Source organism: Hesperophylax consimilis, chromosome 24 (assembly GCF_061612785.1).
Source record: "Hesperophylax consimilis isolate HC1 chromosome 24, BYU_Hcon_1.0, whole genome shotgun sequence".
NCBI lineage: Eukaryota > Metazoa > Arthropoda > Insecta > Trichoptera > Limnephilidae > Hesperophylax > Hesperophylax consimilis.
This window is the reverse complement of record NC_142859.1, coordinates 28,316,742-28,343,850: the sequence shown is the minus strand read 5'-3', so window position 1 is coordinate 28,343,850 and position 27,109 is coordinate 28,316,742. Positions and strand designations below refer to the sequence as shown.

The window sequence follows — 27,109 nt, the reverse complement described above, 5'->3', positions numbered from 1 at the left end:
AAGATTGTTCCAGTTGATTGAAATAGCACATTGATTCTATATTTCTTTCTGGCCCCACGATTTGTAATTATAAATTAATTAAGCAATTCATCAACAAGACATTTTTTCACAACGTATAAATGCTGATGCTATTATATAACAAACGTCTTAAGTGTATTGGAGAAAAATTCAATAATTTGGTCCACACACGAAATAACGTACATTTTGTGCATTGAAAGAGTCCACAACATTTTTATTTTTGCGTCTCTATGGATATTACCCCTTGCTATACCCATCTATTTACATCTCGGGTATGGCAAATTACCACTGACAGAGACATCAAGAGGAATATATTGCCCTAATTAAATATTTTTAACTTGTCATAAATCTAACAATGAGATTCTGGCTCAAATAAATTTCTTTGTACCAGAGTCTCACTCTCGAGGACGACGCCGTAACCTTTTTTATTGTAGAGCGAGCCGCACCAATTTGTTCATGAACTCACCCGTGGGGAGAGAGCTACGAACTTCTTAGTGTAGTTGATCAAAAGATCGATATATTTTTCATATCCTACAACGCACTTACAAGGTTTTTGTCACTGCAAATAAATTGAATAAAAGGTACAATTGTAATGACCTAGACTTTAATCTCTCATGTTTTAAAAAAAATGTACAAATTAAATTGAATTGAATTCAATTTGAGTCGGTATATTGTAAGGTTGAAGGGAATGGCATTAGGTTAGGTTTGGTAAGTGGAGATGAAGATTGGAGAGTACTTGCCGTTTGAAACAAGTTTCTATCCCGTGTGTGATACTTTACCAGGACTCTACTTTAGAGTATCTACGACTCTGGAACGTGCCAAACATACAAGTATACTACCCATTTAACGTCATACTAATTAGATTCTTACACACCCATTGAACGTTGGGCTTGAGCGTGCTTTAAGACCTTTTAAACCAAACAAACGCCACAGTAATAAGTCAAGTTTTTCACTCCTCTCACCTTACGCGCCGCGTAATATTTACACCGTGTTTATAAGTAGCGGGGTCAATATGAAAAAACACACACAAATTAAAGAAACAAGTTGAGGAAAGTTTGTAAATCACAAATCATGTAATATTTGTATGTATTTGAGCTCTGAAACATGGCGTGCAAAGGGGTTATGATACTTATACTTCACAGCCTACCTCTGCGTGTAGATCCCAACAGGTAAGCGGTGGCGTGATGCCGTAATAAGCCATGGCTAATTCTGCCGGTGAAATGGTTAATACAAGTTATTGTTTCAAAAAGTTCTACATTAACTACTGACTAATTAATATACCTACAAGCCGCTGTATTGTTATGGGTGGTGTGCTTGGTTGGTGATATGACTGTGATATAGCGATATTGCCTTACGGTAACGAAGATCAAGAGAGATTTACAAAAGTTGCATTAGTTGCCCCTATAAAAATCTTTTAATCTGATTTATTTATGTTGAATAACAAGATAAAGATTTTTTCTTGAATTGAGTTTGGCAACGGAGTGAGGTGAGTTCTTAGATGATAGCTACATCGGACGTGAGAGATATTATAATATTTTGTATTGATTTTTCAAATACATCTGAACACCACCTATCCCCGAAGTCATGTGTTTGTTTTGCTAAATAATTTCTAAGATTCCTACTATGATCTTTGATAAAATATTTATCACCGTGCGTTTGTGGGACCAATGCAATCAATTTTAATGAATGAACTACGATATCTCATACATTCCTATAACGAGATAAGAATAATCACTCTCTGTTGTAAGAAGTTCCTGCCACCTTTACAAGCTGAACTCTACCTGAAGAACTTTTGGGATCAAGGTGTTAGCCGATGTTAGCCGGTGCCCTGTGAAATATGTGTGTTGTTGCATTAAAACGAGGATAAAAAATTGTAATAAACAAATGAAAGTTTGTGTAGTACCTACTTTGATATAAAGACAGAATTTAAATAAATTAAAGAAAAAACTTAAGCTTGTGTAATCTGCCAATGCAAACCCGTGAGAGACCACTGTTCAGTACGAATGATCCGTTGCGCATCGCTTTAGATGGACATAAAAATGTTTATAGAAACCAAATTTGAGTAGCTAGATATTTCTTGATGACTTATGCCGTTTTCACATCCTTAAAACTTGCCCTAATAATTATATACCTATGTATAATTCCAACAGTTTCAGCCAAGTGGAAATCTTTCATACTATCGATATTACGATAGTAGTCAACAACACGACCTTTCCTACGTATACCATCGTATCTTTAAAATCCCGTTTGCTGAGAGCAGTACAAAGTTTATTTCAATCGCTACAAATTATAAAATAAAATATTAAATATAAAATACAGATTAACGTCAAATTTTCTACAAATATTTTATAATATTTATTAGTTTTATATTTTCCATTGTGAAAAAATCTGAACTTTACCAATTTGTAAGACCATAAATAAATAGTCCAATTGAGGGATTTTCGTCACAAAACGCGTGCTCGGATTTATTTATTAGTAATTTTATTTGGTATAAAAACAAAATTCTTATACATACTTCTGGTAGATAATTTATTGATTGTTTATACTGTATTATTATATCATTTGAAATATTTGTTGTATAATACAAATTCACCTTTTAAAATGCAACAAATCTGCGCATCGTCCAACGGTAACACTTTATTATGATATGAAAATAATATTATTTTTCAAAATTTAACATCTTACTTTACTAGATAAAATAACGATTTTTCGAAATCAATTTGTGTTTTATTTACTCTGGGGTTCATTGGATATGTTTTATTGTGTGTATTAGATATCATAATTTACGTGGGGTTTGCGCAAATATTTTTTTTTATCGTATGTGTCACATATCTTTTGGGAAGTAAAAATAGTTTTTAATCGTAATTTTTTTTATATCAATTAAAAGTATGTAAATACATGAAAAACTCAAAATACAATTTTATGGTTAAGGATAGTTTACCTAGGAGTGGTCAAACTAAATTACCACTGTACCGTTTCTTAGTATGTAATGGTCTGCAAGACATATCCCTCTTTGCACACACATCTTGCCACAATTACATTCTTACATCGTCCAGATAATAATTGGTATAGTCAGAATATTATACAATATATAACGAATGTGAACAGCAAAAGGGTGTCATTTTTCCGTGAAAAGAACGGAAGAAGTTTCGTCTGGTCTATTGAGGTTTTTCCATACAACTTTCGATTAGATACCCACAAACTCCACCCTTATATAAATGTATCTCGCAGGCTTCACGGCAGATTTATGCGTTTTGCCAAAAGGCATTATTACTGGGGTCTAATAACCGGAAACCGAAGCAGTTATGAATCTTGATACTTTCCGCTTCTACAGTTTGAAAGCCTCTTTACGCTAACTTCCTACGTTTCACCATCATTTTGGTTATAATTTATCGAAAAAGCGAAATAAAATAACAATTCTATACCTGGGAGACCAAGTCCTACGTAGGTGTATAATACGTCACCGGATTTACTTTACCTCATTGAATTTCATATGCCTACGGGTGCTACTCGTTCCAAAATCGTGTCTAAATATTACAACACAAAGACTGAGAATTTCAAACACTGGCTTGTACATAAATAACATGAAGTAAATAATAGCCCGTCATCCCACGGATCGGTAAGCAATCGATATAAACCGAATACTGCAAGACCATGTGCAGAAAAGTTCCACACCGAACTGCGCTGTGCTGTCCCCTTATTATAGCAAATTTAATTTTCTACGCAGGGTCTTGCAGCATTCGCTTTGTGTCGATTGCTTACCGACTCGTGGAACGATGGGAATAAATACGCAGATGTAGCGGATCCATTTAACTGCACGGAATGCAGATACAAGAAGGCTATAATATCATATATTATTAATTAATTTTAATTTTACCTCAACCTATTTATAAGTTTTGCATGTACTTGTGTAACTTACATTTCCTTCTAGAGTTTCTGTTCATTTTATACTTTCTGATATCATTGTATATGATTCATTGTTTATTTTATATTAATACCGTTAATATTAAATAAATACATTTTTTCTATTGGTGCCCTTTTTTACTCATTTAAAGTACGCTCTAGCGTGTTTAAAACGCACTTTATGGAACGCGCGTTTTTTAAAGTTACCATGGCAACATCAACAAATCAACAAAATGTGAAGTCTAAATATCAACTTTAACTATAAATCTGACAGGAATATTTTAAACGTCAAATGTTTGTGTTTTTCATTTCCATGACAACAAGATATTGTGATGTCACATCACGAATTCATTAATATTTCTTATTTCCAAATTTTTAATAATAATATCAATATTTATGTTTTCAAAGTGTACCAATAAAAAAAAATAGCGTAAAGTATTCGTGGATAACTGGTCTTTAAAACACTTGCTTTATTTCGAGCACTCGGCTACGCCGTCGTGCTCGAAAAATCGCGCGTGTTTTAAAGACCTGTTTATCCACTTATACTTTAATATACTATTTTTACCCATAAAATGGTTTAAGTCCAATTTCAAATATTAACGAAAAATGATCCGATATAATGTATTGAATTAGTATTGGGAATCTACCAAATTTTAGTAGAATCGAAATGGAGAACTATTAGCTAGGGTATTCCACAAGGAAGCATTATTGGGTCTCTTCTTTTCCATATTTACATTTTTTTCCATGAGTGGTATGTGTCATGAGTGGTAGATACTTTCAGTATCGCCCTGGTGAAAGACCACAATTCAGAATTGAAACGAGGCTTCAAATGGCTTTAGCCCTGTTTGGATATGATATTGATAATATGATACTATCTGTATAGGGACGTGATTCCCCATCTTCCTCTTCTAAATATCCTTTCTCTCCCCACAAACTTCATGCCATAGTCTCACTGTTTCCAGACGGAAGCAGTTGGAACTCTTGTGTGATACTCACGCGAAAAAAATACACAAACTCTTCCTATTTATTGTGTCTCAGGGTTTTCTCACAAACTCTCGTATTAAATAAAAAATCTGGCACAACTAAACACTTATTAATGTGATTGATTGACAACGGGCTGTGATATCTTATTAAGGCGAGCTTAGTGCCAAATCACTATTTTGATTAATCTTTATAACGAATTGGTGTACATTATGAATACCAAAAAATATTCTTTAGATAAGATGAAGGTTTTCCTATCGTTTCGCTTGAGTAGAATACGAATAAAAAAATGAGTTTCTCAAAAAAAAATATAAATGTAAACAACTAAAAAAAAATGTTTTTCATTAGAAATGAATGAATGCATAAAGGAAACAACTTTTAAAAAATACAGTATTATAGCTAAGATTATCTCTGACAGTTTCACTTGATTAACTTTTTTGATTTCTTATAAAATTATTTACAAAATAAATAAAAACCGATTTTGTGCTTGATACCGAACGTTTCTAGACTCCGTTTGTCAAGCGATTTTATTTCCTATTACCTACAATATAAGGTATTCCAAGAATATACACATTTTTGACTTGTAGCTTCCTCTTAAGCAGCCTGTTGGAATAATGTGGACTCCGACCTTGAGGCTCCCATCTTATTTATTGTACCTTCGATCCCTAAGTTAGCTATCGACTAAACGCCATCTATGGGTAACGTAATAGTCTAATATCTAGGGCAATCTATTGGTGAGCGCTTACACTATTGCACTATTATTTCTTTCACAGAATCTTTAATGTTTGTTTCAAGTTTCCCAAAATCACAAAAAACCCAGTTAAAAATTACCCTTGAATAATCATGTTCCTTAGGTACTTTCCAATCCCAAAGAAAGTTCGTTAATAATTTTAAACTTGCAAACTTTTCGCATATACTAATTCATGTCTGTACTTAAAAACTTTGCTTATAACGATCATAATTTCTACCCTTTATTAATTTATAATCGTATTTCAAAAATCACCCTCGGCTACCAAGTACAAACCACCCTCCGATGCGGGGTGTGATAAGGCTAAGTTATGCCGACGTTTTAAAATGTTACCTACTCAAACATATTATTTATGTAAATTGACATAATTTCAGAATTAAGTCAGTATGATGTCCGCGATGCTATCTCACCATAATTAATATGCCAAGTTCTTAGTATTAAGCAAACGACTCTTAAGTGGGTTTCATTGCTTAAGGATGGCAGAAACTTAATAAGGAGTGCTAATTAATCAACTTGTCTACATTTTTGTAATAGAAAGGCTGTTAACAAAATAAATAGAACCAGGGCTGGCCCTATGCGGGCCCAATTGGAGCCGTCAGCTCTGTGCGCCGAAATGAAAAGGCGATATGGCGCAGTTTTTGTTCATGGCCCTTGAGATTATTTTTCACAAAAATGGCTCTAGACAAAAACACAAATCTGCATAATATTATTGAATACACACGGAGAAAACGAGTATTGCTAATTTATTTAAAATCTCTTCAAATAAGGTAGATTTGAGATTTTCACGGTCAAAAGTATTATAGCGATTTGTTTTTGGGGTATTATGCCGTATTGCGTTATCTCCTTCTTTAACCAAAGTTTCGGACAGCATTGCAGTGTCCATCATCATTGGTTAAACATCTTATTGATTACACATCTGCCCGGATGATAGACACTGTAATGCTGTCCGAAACGTTGGCTAAAGAAGGAGGTAGCTCAACACGGCATAATACCCCAATAACAAATCACTATGATCTCTTCAAATTTTTGATAATCCGATTAAAAATGGGATTGCAGGCCTTAACAAATGAATTAATAGGTTTCCCGATAAACTTATGTACATTACGAATATAATAATTACGAAATACGTGTTCGTAAGAATTCGAATATTTTCGCATTTCGTCGTGATATACTATTGAAATGCACGTGCACTTGCCTTGAGAATATATCATGGCGAAATGCGAAAATATTCAGATATTCATCAACACGTGTTCCGAGTTCTGACATCGTATTAATATATTAGTGATTTATTAAAAAATTATCAGGAATCCTGTAAATTCATTCGTTAAGGCCTGCAATCCCATTTTAACCGGATTACTAATTATTTGAAGAGAATCTTTATAAATTATCAATATTATTTTTTTCTGTGCAGTGATCTCCGACTAAGGCATCTACAGATTTAGATAGTGGGCATCAAAATTGTACTCGTGCCAGTCGCCGTTTGAGTAAGGGCCGCCTCGAATAGAACCTAACTAGGTAGTTTTGTTTAAATTTTAACACAATTAGAAAGAAATAATGCTGGTACGAAGCAGAAAAAACTTTTGAACAGTGAGCGTTATGAAACTTGGATGTGTTGTCAAGGATTTCAAAATCAACGTAATTTCAAGTTTTTTAAAAATGATATTTATTTTTTGTTTGTTTTATAATATTAATGTTAATTAAAAACGATATTTATTGTTTGTTTGTTTTATAATATTAATGTTAATTGTATAATGTGAAAAAAAAATGATTTCGTAAATATAGGGTTTTCCAATAAGAGGTGTTATTTTGATATTTAATCGTAAAAGATCAATGTTAGCACGAAGCGCCGTGTGGTTAAAATTAAACGTTGTCGAAATCAATACCATCCAATTCCGATCATAAAAAAATCATTAATCATCTCTCGATAGCGCAATCCATTCACCGTAACTGTTGCTCCATCCTCATTTTCGAAAAAGTAAGGTCCAATGACTCCGCAGGACCATAAACCGCACCAAACAGTCACACGTTGCAAATAGAAAGGCTTTTCAACAATAACTCTTAGGTTTTCCGAGCCCCAAATGCGGCAATTTTGCTTGTTGACGAAGCCACCGAGGTGGAAATGGACCTCATCACTAAAGATGATTTGCATTTGATTCACTCAAGTGAATTTTAATAATTTTAATGCGTTGTTGAAGCGTGTATCGTTCCATTTTTATTAATGGCGTAGTTTCAAGTAAAACTTGGCAAATGTCAAAAAATGATAGCTTTCAAAAGTTACATCTACTGAAATAGCGGGCTATTCAAAATAACACCTCTTATTGGAAAACCCTTTAGGTGTAGTATTGAAATCTTCTCACTTTTAAAGTAAAAGCGTTACAGTAAAATAAGTTACTTAGTTAAGGCAGTTGTTTTGATTCCAAAAACCATAGTCATGGTGACAGTTTGCAACATGAAAACTAATGTATACAATGGCAAAAAATAATTGATTTAAAAATGCACAAAATTGAAGCGGTTACTTTTCCAAGCACCGACTTCAGTATAGGTTAAAAGCGAGTGTTTCATGAGGTTTGTCGTCATGATAGTTATAAGGAAAATAACTATTGTTTTCGATATATTCTGAATGACTAATATTTTATCAGGAAATCGGCATGCTTTTACACTTTGCACTTGTTAAACAAGATCATTTTTCTCCGAGCGACTATTGAAAATACAAACACTAAAACAATAACCCTTAATTTCGATAAATTTCAACCCCTTGGCTCCAAAGTACGGTTAAATATATATAACCTGAAATGATTTAGTACTACTGCTAAGGGTGGTGGCATAGGTAACTAGTTAACTGCCCCCATACAATGAAGCCTTAGCAGTTGATTCAGCTGATAGTGTAGAGGAAAATTAATTTTCCGTGCGAGAGACCCCTAATTACGCGTTTATTAGAAACGTCTTGCTTTACTGAGGGTTCGATAAATCACGTCAAGTTGTTTGTTTTTTGCATCAATTTTTTTACTGTAGGTTATTATTTGTGCTTTATAGATCATTTCAAAGATTTATTAGTATCATTGTGGTTCACTTCTACCCGGCTTTGCCCGAGTCTCAACACTCTTTTATTCTTATTGTTTATTCGTAAAGGTAACCGCATAGCCCAACATGATGACAATTCAACAGACCTTCAAAAGTGATGAAGAGTCAGGAAAAATTATAAAAAAATACTAGGATAAATTGGTTAGATTTTTTCATCGCTCTTAATTACTTTATATCACTTTTTAAATGCGTATTGAAATGTCTTTTGAGTTATCATGGATCTATTCGCAAAACATTGAAACAACCATATTTAATAATTTAAAAAATTAAATGGTTTCACCCTGGTGAAAGCCCATTAAGAATGGAAAAGTTACTTGAAATAGCTTTAGCCATGTTCATTAATCAGATTTACAAACCAAATTCTGCCAAGCCTTAATCTTCCCCATCTTATTCACATCATCTCAGCATAGTTGACACTTATAAAAAAAGATGTTTTCATCTCTTTACAATAAATCTTATATTAGTACTCTATATAAGAACTATTTTGTTTCTTTTTTATTTATTTCAACTAAATATCTTCAGCATTACTTAAAAACGTGGCGTAAATTTGACGCGGCGCGTAAGTTCGGAACAATGTAAAACTTGACGTATGGCGTTTGTTTGGTTAAAACGGTACCAGGCTCAAGGCCGGCTTTACCACACAAACGTTAAGCCTGTGTAAAAATCTAATTAGTAAAACGGTTTATGTATTTTCGAATGTCCTCCAATGGATAAATTTATTAATTTGATAGGAAGACTAAAATTGATATTTTTTTAAGACAGGTAAAAACAATTAAACGAATTCCAAGACAAATAAAATGTATTTTAGTAAATTTGGAGAAACAATTAGAAATATCGGATTTTATTTATTTTTCCCCTTCAAATTAAAATACCAGTTTTACAAATGTCGTTTATTTTGATATTAAGTAAAACTATCCTGAAATTCGTCTTCCATTGTATTGATCTTACAGATTGCTGCATAAACCTTTGCTATTTGATGTAAAGTTTTGTTTGGAAACATTCTTTAAGAATTGATAAAAAATCAATGTAAAATAAAAGATTTATATCAGTCAAGGAATAAAGAGATAAGTGAACCGGGATGAGTAAATGAAATTAGTTCAGGTAAAAAATGTGACGATGAATTGCCTTTTCCGTTAAAAGCTCTCTTCCAAACTCCTATACAATTATAAAAGCACACATACTTCGTATATAAAGGCTCTCAAAATGATGAAGCAGATTATCTTTTCACTGTGTTTCTCAAAGTGTTAATTATTTTTAAATTTTTATTTAAATTACGACATTTGTAGTTTTTATGTATATTTATATACATGACACTCTTACTCCCAGATTGCCATCCAACTTTTACATCTCTTTCTTTCATAGAACTTACTATCTTTCTTTTCCTTAAAAACGCTTCCACACAACATCCTCAAATATGACATAGGCCCCGAGGAGAATTAATTATCTTGGGGCTCAGGTGGGGAGCAAATTTTCAAAAAAAGAAAGTTGATAAAAGTTTAAACAACATTCATTGTTTAAGATGTTTAAGGATGTACATTTTGCATAAGGGACGTAAGCAAAATGTACATCCCTGTTCTTTTACCGAGCAAATGCAAATTTACTGATGATTTTTACAAAATACGCAGAAATGGACGATATTGTAGTTTTTCTATAACGTTTTTCAATCAGCAATGTTATCTGAATTTTTTTTATTTTGACATGAACAATTTGAAGATCTCAAATATCAAAGCACACATATTTTTAAAAAGTATCTAAATACTGAGTTTAACATACAATTAATAAAAATATCTGTTAACTTTTTGATGGAATATGTTGTGTATTAACCGGTTATTAATTAATTATTTTGACCGGTCGGTGGCTGAGTTGATATCGCGTTTGGGTCCCACCCAGGCGTAGTGTGTTCAATTCCTCGGCTGGCTAAGTCCTCCATCACAATACAAGCAACATTTTCAGCTTACTGTGATGGTAGTAGGAGATTTTCAAATATTGTCAGGTTATTCGTAACCCTGGAATGTTTGTCTTTATTAAAAAGGAAAAATTACTAAAAGAAACAAATGTTCGGGAAGATTTTTTGGATATTCAATTACAGGCCTCAGCACGGGCAAGCCACCCAGTGAGGCCAACATTACTGGAAAACTTTGAAATGTAAAAAAATATTGTACCAAATAAAAAAAATAAAAAATAAATCACTTTGTGTAAACCATTCGTAAATCAAAATAATCGTTTTCGAAATAAATGGTTTAAACGTATGATGAAAATTAATAAATAATAATTGACAAACAAGTATAGAAAAACAAGTACCGATAAACAAAAATATCAAAATGATTGGTTTATTAATAAGTTATCATTAAAAAAAACAATCATTTGAAATAGGCAAGTTTTTGTATTTATGTATTCATCAAAGACTTAAAAGAATTAACACAACAAAATTTATTATAAAGTTTGAGAACGGCTGGTCAACTTAATTTTTAAAGTATTATTGTTACCCAATTCAATCTACGGTATCTTCAAGACACTTAAAGACACAAAAACACTAAACACCACCTCCATTGATAAACACATTAGTGAAGTTGTTTTTGTTTTTTTGTTTTCTTCCATCTTTTGTGTTTTTTGTGTAGTATATGTTTTAGGCACTTAGTTCAGGTAAAAACCAAATACTTCCAGTTAAGGCTTCTTTATCGTGAATTGGGCATATTATAATGTTGATTTTTGAATAATTGGCTAATTTTCAGGGTTAATTATCATGTGATGATATATAATCGTATATACGTACATAAAAATGAATGTTTCTTAGTTTGTCCCTTACATATTATCTAGCGATTCCGTTCATTCAATTTTTCTATTGACTTGCCTACCAATGGACAATGGACAATATCAGAGGGAACATAACAAGTCAATCGGTTTAATTGTTGGCAGATGAATCACCTAAATACGTTTAAGATTGACGATTGATTTTATTCATTAATTTCATTCATTTAACATATATATCCAGCTAACAATAAAAACGCCCTAATATAATGGAACTTCCTTCTTCTGGCGTTAGTAAGATTAGATTGTTAATATTAATTTTAGTTGTAAGTTGCTAAATATGTAAATACTCGTATATATGTCGTTAAGATAGTAGTTATAGGCCTTAGTCGTAAGTCACTAGATATAAGTCTTAGAGATAAGTCAGTAGTTCTAGTATTAACTATTTAAGAAATATGTTTGTACAGCGCCCTTGAGGTGATTTCTCACGAAAACGGCGCTATATAAATTAGCCAAATATTATTATTATTATACGCGTTCCTATAGCATTCATCCGATTTTGCTTTGTTCTTATTAGTTCAAGGGATGTTCAAGGATAGAATGGTTTGGATGGTAAAAAAAGTCAGGGAAGCTTGAGAAAGACTCATCGCATTATCTTTGTACTGGAATGAGACAAGGGGTCGAATTATAGTCGATGTAATTTAGTTTTTTTAGCAGTAACAATGTGGGTTTCAATATACTGCCAGGAAGGAGTCTGAAAGGGTCGAGAGGATGCACTAGGTGGCATGAAAGGCTGGGAGGTGACTGGAGAGACTAGGGTAGACTAGGATGAGGTGACTTTGCACAGCGGTGCTGCCAAGGTCTTTTATCTATGTGAGGATGTTGTGTCGGCGCTCTCTATTGGCAGCAGACACATTTCAGCGCTATATTAGCGGCGGACACATGCCTGAACGGATGACGAGCCTCGTGCTGGCACAGTTGGTGGACGGGGTAGTCTCTCTCCCTGCAGCAGCTGGTACAGTTCCTTCGCTACCTAAGACTCTTGCAGCAGAGTCTCCATCTTCTGTCTTTGTCGAGCGTCACAGCGGTGCTGCCAAGGTTTGTTGTCTATGTGAGGATGTTGTGTCGGCGCTCTTTATTGGCAGCAGACACATGTCAGCGCTATATTGGCGGCAGACACATGCCTGAACGGATGACGAACCTCGTGCTGGCACAGTTGGTCTAAATAACAAATTTAATGTAGATCCTAGGAAATAAATTGTACAGCGCCCTTGAGGTGATTTTTCACAAAAACGGCGCTCTACAAATTATCAAATTATTATTATTATACTGAAATGTATGCTTGAGTGTATGAAGACAAGAATCAAATAATTATTTGTGATAAAATTAGGCGTACGTGATGAACGAAAAATGTATGTATGACTCGCAAGTGAATGGTTGTAGAAATCAAGGACGTCCGAGGAAGATATGGTACGATAAAGTTAAAAATACAATATTAATATTATTTCCACCTTAAAAATGCACCCAGTTATCAGATATCTAAACTAGAACGCACAATCCCAAAACCTTACCCTAAACCATACATAAGTCCCCGAGAAACGCCGGGTACATGTCCGCTAAAATCATATAAAAGTTAAGGACGAGTTGTTTCAGAAAGTTTGATTTACTTCAATTAATTTTTAAGTTCTGTGAAAGATTTTTTAAAAGTTTGGTTATTATTTCAGTTCTGACAAGCAACTAGCCTATAATGATATAATAACAGAACTAGAACCCGAAAACGAACGTTTAAATTTGATGAATTATTACTTAGATTCTGTAATACATTTTTTGAATAGTTTTGGAATGATTTTTGTTTTTGTAAGTCTTTGATATTTGTAATTATGATTAAAACTTCCGTGGTCAAGTAAAATAAGTTAATTGTAAAATAATTAGAGGAAGCCTGAAGAAGACATGGCATGATCAAGTGAATGAAATACTTGAGTAGGGTCAAGAATCAGAATAATCAGAGTATGAGAGTACATGTGACGATGTATTTATGAATGACGCAGAGTAGTGTGATGGTTAATTGGTTAGTTTTCATTACATTTATCGACTTTGCACCGAACTAAGTATGTACATACTGGGTTTTCCAATAAGAGGTGTTATTTTGAATAGCCCGCTATTTCGGTAGATGTTACTTTTAAAGCTGTCATTTTTTACATTTTACAAGTAGAAATTACGAAATTAATAAAAATGGAACGATTCACGCTTCAACAATGCATTGAAATTATTAAAATTCACTTGAGTGAATCAAATGCAAATCATCTTGAGTGATGAGGCCCATTTCCACCTCGGTGGCTTCGTCAACAAGCAAAATTGTCGCATTTAGGGCTCGGAAAACCCAAGGGTTTTTGTTGAAAAACCTCTTTATTTTCAACGTGTGACTGTTTGGTGTGGTTGATGGTCCTGTGGAGTCATTGGACCTTACTTTTTCGAAAATGAGGCTGGAGCAACAGTTACGGTGAATGGATTGCGCTATGATTTTTTATGGCCGGAATTGGATTGTGTTGATCTGGACAACGTTTAATTTCAACAAGACGACGCTACGTGCCACACTAGCAACGAAACCATTGATCTTTTTCAATTGAATATCAAAATAACGCCTCTTATTGGAAAACCCTGTAGATATGCTAGAATAAACCAGAAACAAAATAGGAACATCTATATGCGATTATCTATTGATGATTAATATAGCTTATATATGCCCCAAAGCTTCACCACGACTTGTTCAAGACACCACATGGCAGAACAGATGTCTTAGCACTAATACATTAATTTTATTACATACTATTAAAATATCATTATTTTTTTATGTCGGTAGGTCCTATCTTCGCAAATGTTAAGAATTTGGTTAAAACAATAAATCTTGTAGGTGCTGTAAATTAATTATTAATCCATGGTACAATTTTTTTTATTTAAATGCTACGTGATCTGTGGAGATTCTGTAGAGTGTCTTTGATTAAAAGAAGATGAGTGAATCTCGGTGAAAGAGATCCATTCAATTAAAGGAGAAAACACGAAAGCCAGCAATGATCGTTAACCAGTCTCATCTCGTCCTCAATTGGAAAATTCCAATTGTATTTAAGATTTTCATATTCATTTAACTTACAATAGCGTATTAGCGTATTATCCAAGGTTGATATTTTCAGTTGTGAACTTAAACGAAATACAAGAGGTCCATAAAAGAATATTTCTCTGATGGTTTGTGAATAATGTTTATGTCTCTATTGTTTATATCTCTATTATGATTTGATTTATATCTACAACCTCTCTCCATAGCTATAAATGTATTGTTTTGTGAATTTTTCATTTTATATAATCTTTTGTTATGTATAATTTTGTTAATTCATATTCCTTTCCACAAATTTAAATAACTTTTTCCATATTATGCTGTCTCAGTTAGTCACAAGGAGGAAATCCATAATTGGTTTTATTTTACTATTTAATACTTATGTACAAACTGAAATAAATGTAAACTGTCGAAATCCCGAAAATTAATAAATAAATAAGTAACTTTCGATGGTTGTAGTTTATTGTTGGTTTTAATTAAAATTAATAAATGATTGTTATAAAAAGATTTAAAACGGTGGCCAACAACAAATTAACTATTAATGCAATAATAATTGACGAATCAAACCAAATAGAAATGGTTTAAGTGTTACCATTATGAGCAATTATTTTGAATGAGGTTTTTTCTCAATTACATTATTTAAAAGCCTTTTTGATTGTATAATTAGCTTTGGGCAGTATCGACAAAAACGTTAATAACGTACCTATCGGTTATTATCGATAACATTTAAATTGTAATAAAAAATGAATAATTAATTCATTTTGAGATATTTGATTAGCATGCATAATTATTGTAACGTTTTATTAAGTGGTTATGAGCAGGGCCGAATTGGAGCAAATAAATAATATCAATTATATTTATGAATGTAACTATAACTTTGTGGTTATCAATTATAAAAAATGAAAAATATTACTTTGGATATGATTTGAGATTGTCACGGCCAAAAGAATTATAGTTATTTATTTTGGGGATATTATGCCATCTTGCGCTACCTCTTCCTTTAGCCAACGTATCGGTCAGCATTACAGTGTTCATCATCAGAGCAGATGTGTGATCTGTAAAGCTGTCCAAAACGTTGGCTAAAGAATGAGGTAGAAAGAATTCTAATGTCTATACGCAGTTTAAGGCGATGCAGTACGTAGAAATTTAAAATCATGTGTTTTTGGTTTGAAAATTTGGTCGCCTAGAAATCTTTAAAATAATCGAGTATTTTTTAGATAAGTTTTTTTATAAGCCCAGAAAAAAATAATGTACAGGTATGAAAACTGCTTTAAAGTTCAAAATCTCCTACTTACGAACCCATTTTACGAACATTTAAATATTTGTGCCTGAACATAAAAATAAAATAAAAGGCACTTTTTGGCCATGTTTTTTTCTTGCATAAATCAAAACAGGTGGATGGTGTGAAGCGGGAATTTAAGCCTTATCGCTATCTACGTAAGGTGTGTTATTTATAAGGGCTTGATTCAAAATATTACACGACGTAGTGCATCGCCTTAAGATGGAACTGTAAGAAAATATTTTTTGTTTATTGAAAATAGTCTCATTTTTATCAAAATGTTTCTTAATTTATAAGTATTTTCCTTTATTATTGAATAATTATCTCTTTATTTTTGTCAAACTTAAATAATTTACGATTATCGAAAACCTACCATTGTCAAATTCATATCCATATAAATGTTGAATATTTAAAAAAAAACGCATAAAAAATGATTAGTGAAACATTACCAAGTACAGCCCTGTTATTTATGTTGTGATACCCTGTCTAATTCGACACGTTTTGTCCGTGCAACATCCAACATCTTAATTCAGCAGAGTAGGTAACTACCTCCTGCCTAAAGATACCTAGAAGTAGGTACCTACCACACCTACCGATGTATTTCTGGATATAATCGTGATTACTACAACACTAATAAGAACATTAGGACTTGAGTGATTAATTTGAATTTGACAGGTGTTTTCAAGCAAGGAAATAATTTAATAAATTTAATCTCAATACAAATTTAATCCCTGTAAAAATAATTGACTTTAACTCGATAGGTAAGTACCTACCTACTTACTTATGAAAGTACTTAAAAATACTTTGATTAAAACTAACATACATTATACCTACCATGATTAATTTTTCTTATTTTTTACTTCGTTACCTTATTTTAAAATAAAACATTTTTTTTTTTTTAATTTGATTTGTTCTCAAAATACAATAATTATTTTTTAATTTTGTTGTGACATTATATATTCAATGAGAAAACATACTTTGCAATATACCACTTTTTGTATTGAATTAATAAATGACAGACAACCAGATTTCGTTTATCTCATCCAGATATTTTTAAAGTTTTAAGTATCTATTTCTGTCTTCAATAAGATGACTTCTTCTTTAGTCTATTTCTCTCAATGTATTTTCTTATGTATTATAGGTGTTTATATTCACTGAGAATACTCCTCATCAAGACCTATGTATGGAGTATCTTGATGTACGGCTGCGAAACATGGTGCCTATCCGAAAGAGATAAACGGAGACTAGAGGCTTTTGTGATGCGGTCCTATAGAAGACTGTTAGGAATTTCCTGGAAAGACCATGTTACAAATGAGGAGGTTCTCCAAAGAATCGAAGGAGGAAGGCACCTGCTCAGGACCTTGTCCGAAAGGCGTGCAAGATGGATCGGCCATGTTATACGACAAGAAGGCCTCTTGCATGTCATAATGGAGGGTATGACCGAGGGGACCAACTCTAGGGGACGCCCACGCCGAGAGTACCTGGAGGACCTGCTGGTGGACGTGCGCTGCTCATCATATGCAGAAGTCAAAAGAGCCGCACAAGACAGGGAAGAATGGAAGAGGAGATTAGATAAAATTGCTGCAAACCAATCCCAGGATTGAAACCAGAGAGAGAGAGATATGTAATTATAATTAGTTAATATAATAGCCCTGAAGAAGCTTAAGATAAACAAAAAAGGTATGAGGTGTGTCCATCCAATCCATCCCTCCCACTGGGGTACAGTCCCTCCCAGACGATGGGTCGAGATAGAGTCCAGCTGGAGAGGTCAAAAGGTTTTCTTAATCAGTCTCTCCCGATCCCGATGCTACGCAGTAGGTAAACGCATTCGCCGCTAAGCCCTGGACAAACCTCACCCCATGAACCCAGTCACCCCTACTCAGTCACCAAACGCAACGAACCACTTGGGGTTACCTATGGCATAGGTGTTGGATATCCAATAATTGGTTCCCTGGGTGGCGATATCCATAATCGCCTCCCAAATTGAGTAATATCTATCTATCTAGGAATAACTTATTTTAAAAACCTTTCTTTAAATCTTAAAATTATCAAAAATATTCACGAATTTCAGGATAAAATGAAAAATTACCTAAAACTACCATGAGAATCCATATTTATTAATTCTGTTATCGACAAATCTTATGTTTTTCTTATTTAATTACTATAAGATTTTAACATTTGAGCATTTTACCAAAAACAAGAACTTTGTCTCTACGGTGAGAAAAAGCTATAGGTAAATTGTAAAAATAATTTGTTTTATTTATCATAATACATTCAATATTTTATTTAAATATAAAATTTTATTAATATATTTTATTAATAAAATTCTTCTGTAATGAAAATTATTGTTTAATAGTTCCTTTTAGATGAAAGTGAAGCTCCCCTGTCCTAATAAAGACATTAACAACCCATGTTCCGAATCATTAATCTGACATTGATTAGGGTCAGGCTCGTTGTTCCAAGATCTCTACTTAGCCCGATCCTACCCACAACATAAATGCACACGTACACGTAGTTTTTTTCTATTATTTATTTATAATTTATACCACAACACTATGTTGGGCTTCATCGTAGTCGTGATCGCATCTTCAAGACTGCCTGAGAACAAGGAGGCTAATGTGGCTACCGAAAATTCATTGATTTAATCGATGAGTTGCATTTTATTTTGGAAAATATCAAGGCGTTATCTAGTCAGTTTGTGATAGTACTTTGAAAGATACGATTTTGTTGAATGAATTCATCTTTTTGAATTGTTAGAAATAAGTTGCAACTGATACAAGGAACTCTGACCCATGAAAAATCAGGCGATATCATAATATAAAAATTATATAAAATATATATATATTTTTTTGTAAACTTATGTATTAAGACAAGATTTTTTATGCATAGCACAAAGGGTAACAATTATTTTATAAGCAATAATTATTAGCCTGAAACACTCATCTACATTGAAAAATCTCCTGATAAAAGATACATGACGCCAACGGGACTTGAACCCGTGTCCTTTCGATTTCCGGTCGACAACTCTGACCACTGAGCTATGGTGGCTTATCTCTTATCCGCGAAATAATTCAATATATACTACTGTTTCATTCAACAATTACTGCCTGTTACATTTTTTCACCTGAAAACAACCAACTTCATTTTATATGAGAAAGGCATTGTAAGTGCTAACTCTCTCACTAGATGGCGTCGATACAAATTGTCTACATTTTTTGGTGAAGATACTAGAACTTGTCAAATATTAATTATTATTTTTTTGGTAAACTAATGTTTTAAGACAAGATTTTTTATGCATAGCACAAAGGGTAACAATTATTTTGCTTCAGGATAAATGAATTTCTAAACAGAATTTATGGTTATCAGATACGGATAGGGTCCCAAAAGCATTTTACCAACTTTCCTGAACGGCAAGTTTCTGAAAGAAGTAGAAGAAACAAAGTATCTAGGGCACATCATCAACAGTAAGCTGAAGAACGACGATGACATCTACCAGAAAAGGCGAGCGCTCAGCATAAAGTTAAATATGTTCAGTAAAGAGTTTGGGCTTTGCAGCCCACGTGTAAAAAATGGTGACCGGATAAATAATCACAATGATAATTCATCACATCTTTAAAAAGTCATGGAAAGTTATGAAACAAAAACTTTATTAACAGGGTTAATTAGGTTAGATTTGGTTAAATTTTTCTTTTCATCGTTTCTAATGACTTTATATCACTTTTTAAAAGTGTGTTGAATTTTCATTGTGTTGAGTTATCATGGAACCGTAAAAAATATAAAAATGCCTACCACATGATTTTTGTACTTCCCAGAAACTGAAGTGCTTCTACATGTTAACGAAATAGTGAGTAGGTACCAGGTTTTGCAGCCCTCATAATAGTTCGAGTAGCAGGCTCAAGGGAGAGAACAAACAAAGACTATTTATAACGCAAATATGTAAAAGATACAGGGTGTTAAGGGACGTACTTGACTTACTTTAACCAGTGATTCCTGACATTATTTTGAGTAAACAACGTATATTAAATTGTGGTCTCCGGTGACGTTAATGATGTTTTTTAAATTTTTTTTTAAAACAATTTTTAAAAAACACTTTCGTGTGACCACCCAACTCCTCACGTCGACGCTTGCTGTCCAATTCCTATAATTTTTTTGTTAAATAAAATACATTTTTTTATTTTTTTTTATTTATTATATAAGTATATTTTTGTTTATTTGTTACAATAAATGATCAAATATTTCAAGACTCCTCTTCCATAGAAGCATTAGCTTGTGGCTGGAAGAGGAGTGTACATTGTTTTATTATAATAAGTAAGTAATTAAAAATAAAATGATTTTAACTTATTTGAAGTGAGTTATTCTTAAGATTAATTCAATTGGAAACATTTTTATTTTTTGTAAGTTTGTCTTTAAAATATTTTTTCACAGTGTTTATTATTTGGATGTTATCATTAATGTTTCTAATTTCTTCAGGTAGTCGATTGAAAAAAATTTTTGTTCGGTAAGTGTAATGATTTTGTGCAAAGGAAGTTTTTAATTTTGGGCATGGAAAAATATATTTAAGTCAAGTACGGTTTTCAGTTAGAAATTGATACTTGTCTTTTTCTTTTATGATTTGAATTAATGCATTTTTAGTATAAAGATCTTTAAATGAAGGCACTTGAAATTCTTCGAATAATCGATCCGTTGGGTAATCGGAAGGTTTTCGTAATATTATTTTAATTATTAACCTTTGTACCACTTCTATTGGAGTAAGGTTAGTTTTGTATGTGGATCCCCAACTAATGATACCATATTGTAGAGTTGATTGGACCAAGGCATAATATATTAAATATAGGTTTTTTAAAGACAAAAAATTTTTGATTCTTAAAAATACATATATCAGTTTTGATATATGTATTTAAATACATTAAAAATTTCATATCACTGGAGACCAAATTTTCACTAAAAATAATGTCAGGAATCACTGGGTACAGTAAGTCAAGCACGTCATTAAATACCCTGTATTTTTATAGATAAATTATATATATTTATAATAAAGTTTTTCTAATACAATTCCTATATATTTTAAATTAAACTGAAACTTAAGTTATCTTTGAATAATGCTAGGTTAGCGTTAGAGGGATGAAATTCCAAATGTGCATTGAAAATACGAAAAGGACGGGTTGTTTCGGAGAATTTGAACAATTCATCAAATTTCAACGTTCATTTTCGGGTTCTGTGAAAGTCCTATTCAAGTTTTGTTATTATATCATTGTAGGCTAGTTGCTTGACAAAACTGAAATAAAAACAGAACTTGAAAAAATCTTTCACAGAACTTGAAAATGAACGTTGAAATTTGATGAATTGTTCAAATTCTCCGAAACAACCCGTCCTTAATCTACTACAGTCCAATATCTATAATATTACTACGCTAGCGTCTGGACGGTCTAGTATAAGTATTATTTCTCTATTCACAGTATGCCATAATAAATACACGCAAAAAAAAACGCCAACTTAACCCACCCACTATCAGCATAAATAATAAATAAATCAAACTCAACTCAAACATAATTAATCCGAGTTACAATGAGACCCGATGGCGTCACAAAGGTTGTGTTAATTAAGAGGATAATTAACTTACTAAATCGACAGATAGATGGCGGCATGTAACTAATGATGGATTGCTTGGAAATGACGTAATGATTGCTGTCATTTTTTTAAGTGATCGATATTTATATTTTAAAAGATTTATTAACATTTTGTATACCTACCTACATGAATCATGGTACTGTTTCACAAGGATATAATTCTATTAATCTTTAAAACTGGAGTCGACCGTGTTAACAACCGATTGGATAGGACCTACATTTATTTCGTTTATTAACTACTGTAACGTTAGCCACTTTCAGAGATATGCGTATATCGATGGCTTCGAATTAAAATGTTATATTCACAAAACATAATTTGAATTTATGATTGAATTAGTTAGACACAATATAAATAGTTTTAAACAAAAAAGATGCTTAGGCTACAATTCATCAAATTTCCATATTGATTTTTTTGAAGGTTCTATTAAAGTTCTGTCATTATTTTAATTTTGTGAAACAACTGGCCAATAATGATATAATAACAAAACTTAAATAGAACCTTCACAGAACTTGAAAATCAGCTTCGAAATTTGATGAAATTGTTGAAAATTCTCTGAAACAACCCATCCTTAAAGTATCACGAATACGTACTTCAATTTTGACATCTTCAGATACTTACCAACTCTTCCCATTGTGTTGTTACAACATTTTAACTCTAAACCATCTATATTTCCACGTGTGTATGCGTGATTACCACCAAATATTTATGGAATGCATTGTCATCGACAACAAGTTTATCTGCCGAATTTCAGTTCGTTTGGATTTCGGGAAGTGGGTCAATTTCATCTTTCAAGATTTACATTAATTAATTCACGATAACAAATACTGAATTTAAATAGATAAGAAGACCAAATGTTCCACGATATTTCCCAAAAAGAAAATATAAATATCTTATTATTAAAGTACCCACCATTTAAAATATCATAAATATTTACAAAAAAACGGAAAGAGCAACAAAAGAGTCGAAAAATCCATGTTGACTTAGCTATAAAGCAGAAAACTCATTTACGTGAAGCAAAAAAAAATATCTCGAACTATGAGTCCTGGTGTCAAGAAATTTACACAGCTTTATTTGTGGTGAATTTCTATACCTATGAAATTGCTCTCAGCTCCGTATGACATTTCTTTCGTGAGCTATGAAGCTTTAAAATGGATATTATATGCAACGCGCCAGATTGTTTGTACCGTTTTATTCACCATGATAAAAAATGAAAGATTGTTTTGAAATACGGGCGAAGCCGAGTAGTAGTAACAGATAATAAATCATTAATCATTTTTCTTTGTTATTATTAACACCCCAGGAATTAGTTGGGTATCAATAGGTTAACTTAATTATATAATATTGACGTAAATACATTCTTATACAAAAATTAAATTAATGTTAAAAATATTTAAATCTAAAACAGGTAGATCAAAGATAGCAACCGAGCTATAAAATGTGAGTTTACTTTTTTTATCCAATCTAAATGAGATCATTTTTAATCGCTACGGATGTCAACTGTCATCTGCCAATCAATCGAATCACTGTCTAATAACAATATTGCTACCGAACGCTCGACTAGCATTCTGATAAGGTCGCTAATGTGTGGCTGAATGACATCGCAGCAAGAGATGTGGTTTCAATATTGGTCAGAATTGTACTTTGGGTTATAATAACGTATCTTAGAAGATAATCATAGAAACCCATTAAGTGAAATCTGGAGTAAGATTGTACATTGATGATTTTTGGAGGATTATAGTTGTTGCTGTCTATTTAGGTCTCGGAGATGGTAAAAAGGGATACAATTCACCGTGGAGCACAACCTCCGGAGAGTCCTGATAGCATCTGGAAAAGAACTTCACTGGTTAACCAACGGTCCTGCTGTTTCCCAAGAAGTAACTTAGAACAGAATTTGAACAAATCATCAAATTTAAAAGTTGACTTTCAAGTTCAGTTCAAGTTTTGTTATTATTTCAGTTTTGTTTAACAACTGGCCAATAATGATATAATAACAAAACTTTAATAGAACCTTTACAGAACTCGAAAATCAACTTCGATATTTGATGAATTCAAATTCTCTGAAACACCTCGCACTTAGTCAGAAGTCTTCAGAATCCATGTTCACATTACTAAATTACACAGGCGTGAATTTTACGTACCTATATTAGATATAATTAGATAATATGAGTGTTAATCCTTCAGGCCTCTGGCATATTGACCGTTGTATATCTTAAAGATGTAGTCAGAAAGTCGAAGAATTTATATTTATATGTATTTCCACTTCTCAGTAAAATCCAAATCAATGGGATATTTCAGAAAGTATATAAAAACTAAAAACTGAAATACCCTTTCAGGTGTTATTATTACAAAAAACATATAACTTTTTAAATACTAAAATATTGAAATACAAACTAATTTTTTTTTAGAATGGCTTCCCTTTGTTTTGTTTGTCTAAGCTCTGGCCTAAAATTATTCATAAAGAAAAAAACATGTATTTTAAACATTACTGCTCCCTCAATTTTTTGTCGTAACATATAAAAATATTTAATTAAAAATTTTCCCAAATTGCGGTCGGAACCTTTGATTTCATAGAATTCATTATTCTGAATTGTACTTCTATATTTGAAAATAACGCTTGTTATTTTTTCTTTATAACACCGTTTAGTTCATATTTCTTACTATGACAGTAAGGGCGACATAATGATTTCTATAAGACCATTTGAGGTGTTTCGTAATGCAAACAAATTGATTCTACGGGTAATAGTTGTTTGTTCCCAAAATCGAACAAATTAGCCTTAGGAGTTAACAAATAATTTTCTACACCGTTTTAATTTGTATCTACAATTTTTTAACAACTAACTACTAACAAACTAAATTACAATGAAGACTTCTACACGCACCATACAAGTCAGGAAGAAAACATTAGACTAAAAGATTGAATAAAACAAAAACACAGAATTGTTTACTGTATGTAATCCAAATGCAAAGCTTTGTTCCTTCCAAGTGAAATCAAAAATGTACCTAGATTAAGCTTAATAAAAGAATGAATAAAATAAAAATGGTTTGTAATTATTGATTATTATTGATAATTATTAATTATCATTGGCATTCTTAAACAATAATAAAATTACAATTTGTTATTTCGGCTACTGGCATTATACCTAGATCTCTCATTCAAAATTTAGGCATATTTGATCTATCAAAAAAATTATATATAAAATGCAAAAGTCGGTCATTTTAAATACATGGAGGATACGAAAGATTTTTTTAATATTTATGTTTAGGGATCAGTAGGATTTATAGGCCCTGTTAGGAGTTCTACCGAGCCGAACCCTCTGATATGAAAATATCTGGAGTCGGTGAATTATTTTCCCATTTGATCTCTGGTGAGTTGACGTGTTGTTCTTGTATTGTATTTATTTTGCTTATATAATGCACTTACATAATTTTGATTGACTAGATGATCATTTGTGGAAAAGTGTGTGGAAGGGTTTAGTTTTTCCTGTGGGGAAGATTTAACCCGGACATAAAATCGGAAGTTTTAAAAAAGTATAAGAAATAAGCAAAAACTAAATTTAAAAAAATGTCTCTCTTTATGTTAGACCGCAAGAAGCGGATCTTTTTTAAGTTTTATAAATAAAAATATTACACTGCAACCGGAATTACACCGTGACACATTCAGAGAATTACACCTAAAATTACACTCACCGGAATCACACGTGTCGAAATATACTAACCTAACCTAACGAAACTCCTATTTTATTTATTTTTTAAAAATGAAATTTCTTTAGCCAGTCATTTTTAAATTTAAACCAATGAAACAAAAAAAACGTTGTGACGTTTTGTGGTAATTCCAGTTTGTGCGATTTAAGTAAGTGTAATTCTCTCCATGTGTAATTTCATCCATGTGTAATTAGGTGCGTGAGTTATTTTGGTAGTGTAATATTGGTACCTACGTGAAATTCAGCTGCGTGTAATTGCGTCCTGATATCTACTTCTGGCATCAAAAATCTTTGCAACATAATCTGTTCACACTAAAACAAAAACAGCACAATTATTGATCCAAAAAATAAATGCATTGCAAAATTATTTCCAATTACTAATAAATAGTTCCTATACCAACCAGTACCAACAAACATGTTTAACGGTAAAAAAATGCGACGCCAGATCTTTTTTGTTTGCATTGACTGCTGTGACTTTAACCGTTCACTCGATTTTATTAATTATGCTTAATGAAACAAGAAAGAGTGTCTGAATAAGATTAAAACTCTGTACAAAAAATTAAGTGCTTTGTAATTATCAGATACAGGTACATATTATTATGGAACTTATTTCTAACAGTCTCTTTGACTTAATTAGAATTATGGACCTAGTAAATTTAATATCAACGTATAGGCCTTTTAAAAGGTTATATATTATGTTTAACATGAAACTCTGTTGAGAGATAATATGAAACAAATTAAATTAATTGTGAATTCGTTCTGCTCACACAAACACGGTAAAGACATTTCAAAGCATTTTTTTAATTAAAAATGGTGGTCTACCGCCAGGGCGATGCTGATAGTAACTACCACAATGGTACTCCGAGTTTGATCACTCAATATATTGTAAACGAAGTACAGAGATTACGGAAGCGTGTTTACTATTTGCAAGCTGAGGAGTGAAAGAGACACAGAGAGAGAGAGAGAGATGAAACTAATACACGGGCTTTTATACTTTAATATATCTGTGTAGCTCTAATCTGATTGAGTCAAACATCTGAGTTTATTTTCCGATAAACGTATGATAATTAATTTCTTCCTTAGCTAATCGTATTCCACAAATTGTGGAATAAATGTTCAGTTTAACCCGTCGCCATCACGTCGCATCGGGTCAGAAAGTGTCACATCAATAGTCACGTAGTTCCACATGTGTCACCAAGTGATGTACATTAGACAGTTTTAAAACTTTATTAAAAAACAGCAAATCAATTTGAAATTTTTTTGAAGATTTTCTAACAGAGTTTGTAACTAACATGATAAATATGTTGTCTGGACTCAATGGAAGTTAATCATTGAAAATCCTATTTTGCGGACGATGATGTTCAAATGCTTACTTTGTATGAATAATGTAATGTTACATAATAGACAATATTTATGCCAATTTGCTTCACTCACTATGTTTTTCAATATTGTTTGACAAGATATTGAGGCACTAACGATTGCGCCGATGATAAAAAGTTCTTGACGTTATTGACTGCAAACTTTATAAGCTTATAAGTTATAAATCTTATCTCAATTAAGTTCGGATAATGCGTTGAACAATCGGCTCTTAAAGACATGTCGGATACAACCCACGTCAGTGTTGTTTTGCGCCACTTTGGTGAAGTGCAGAGATTCCCAAACATTCCATATTAATTTTTTTATACTGTAAAGCAGAAAATCTGTGTACAGGCTATATTTTCAACATTTCTCTTCTCAATCTCCCTTCTTCACTCTCTTCTGCCTTACAGCGTACCTTAACTAGGAATGCCGTAGTCGCACAAGCTCCGGACAGTCGGGACTTTCTAATATTCACATAACAAAAATACGTTGATACTGCCGAAGGGAAACCTCTTAGCAGGAAGCTTGTTTATTATGATGTAACAGCAAAATTA

At 32.3% G+C, this 27,109-nt stretch overlaps 1 protein-coding gene across 1 annotated transcript in view; it reads right to left on the bottom strand.

The window, feature by feature from the left end:
* Nucleotides 1–27,109, bottom strand: part of LOC149412157 (uncharacterized) — a 160,769-nt gene that overhangs the window by 64,496 nt on the left and 69,164 nt on the right. The window lies entirely within an intron of this gene.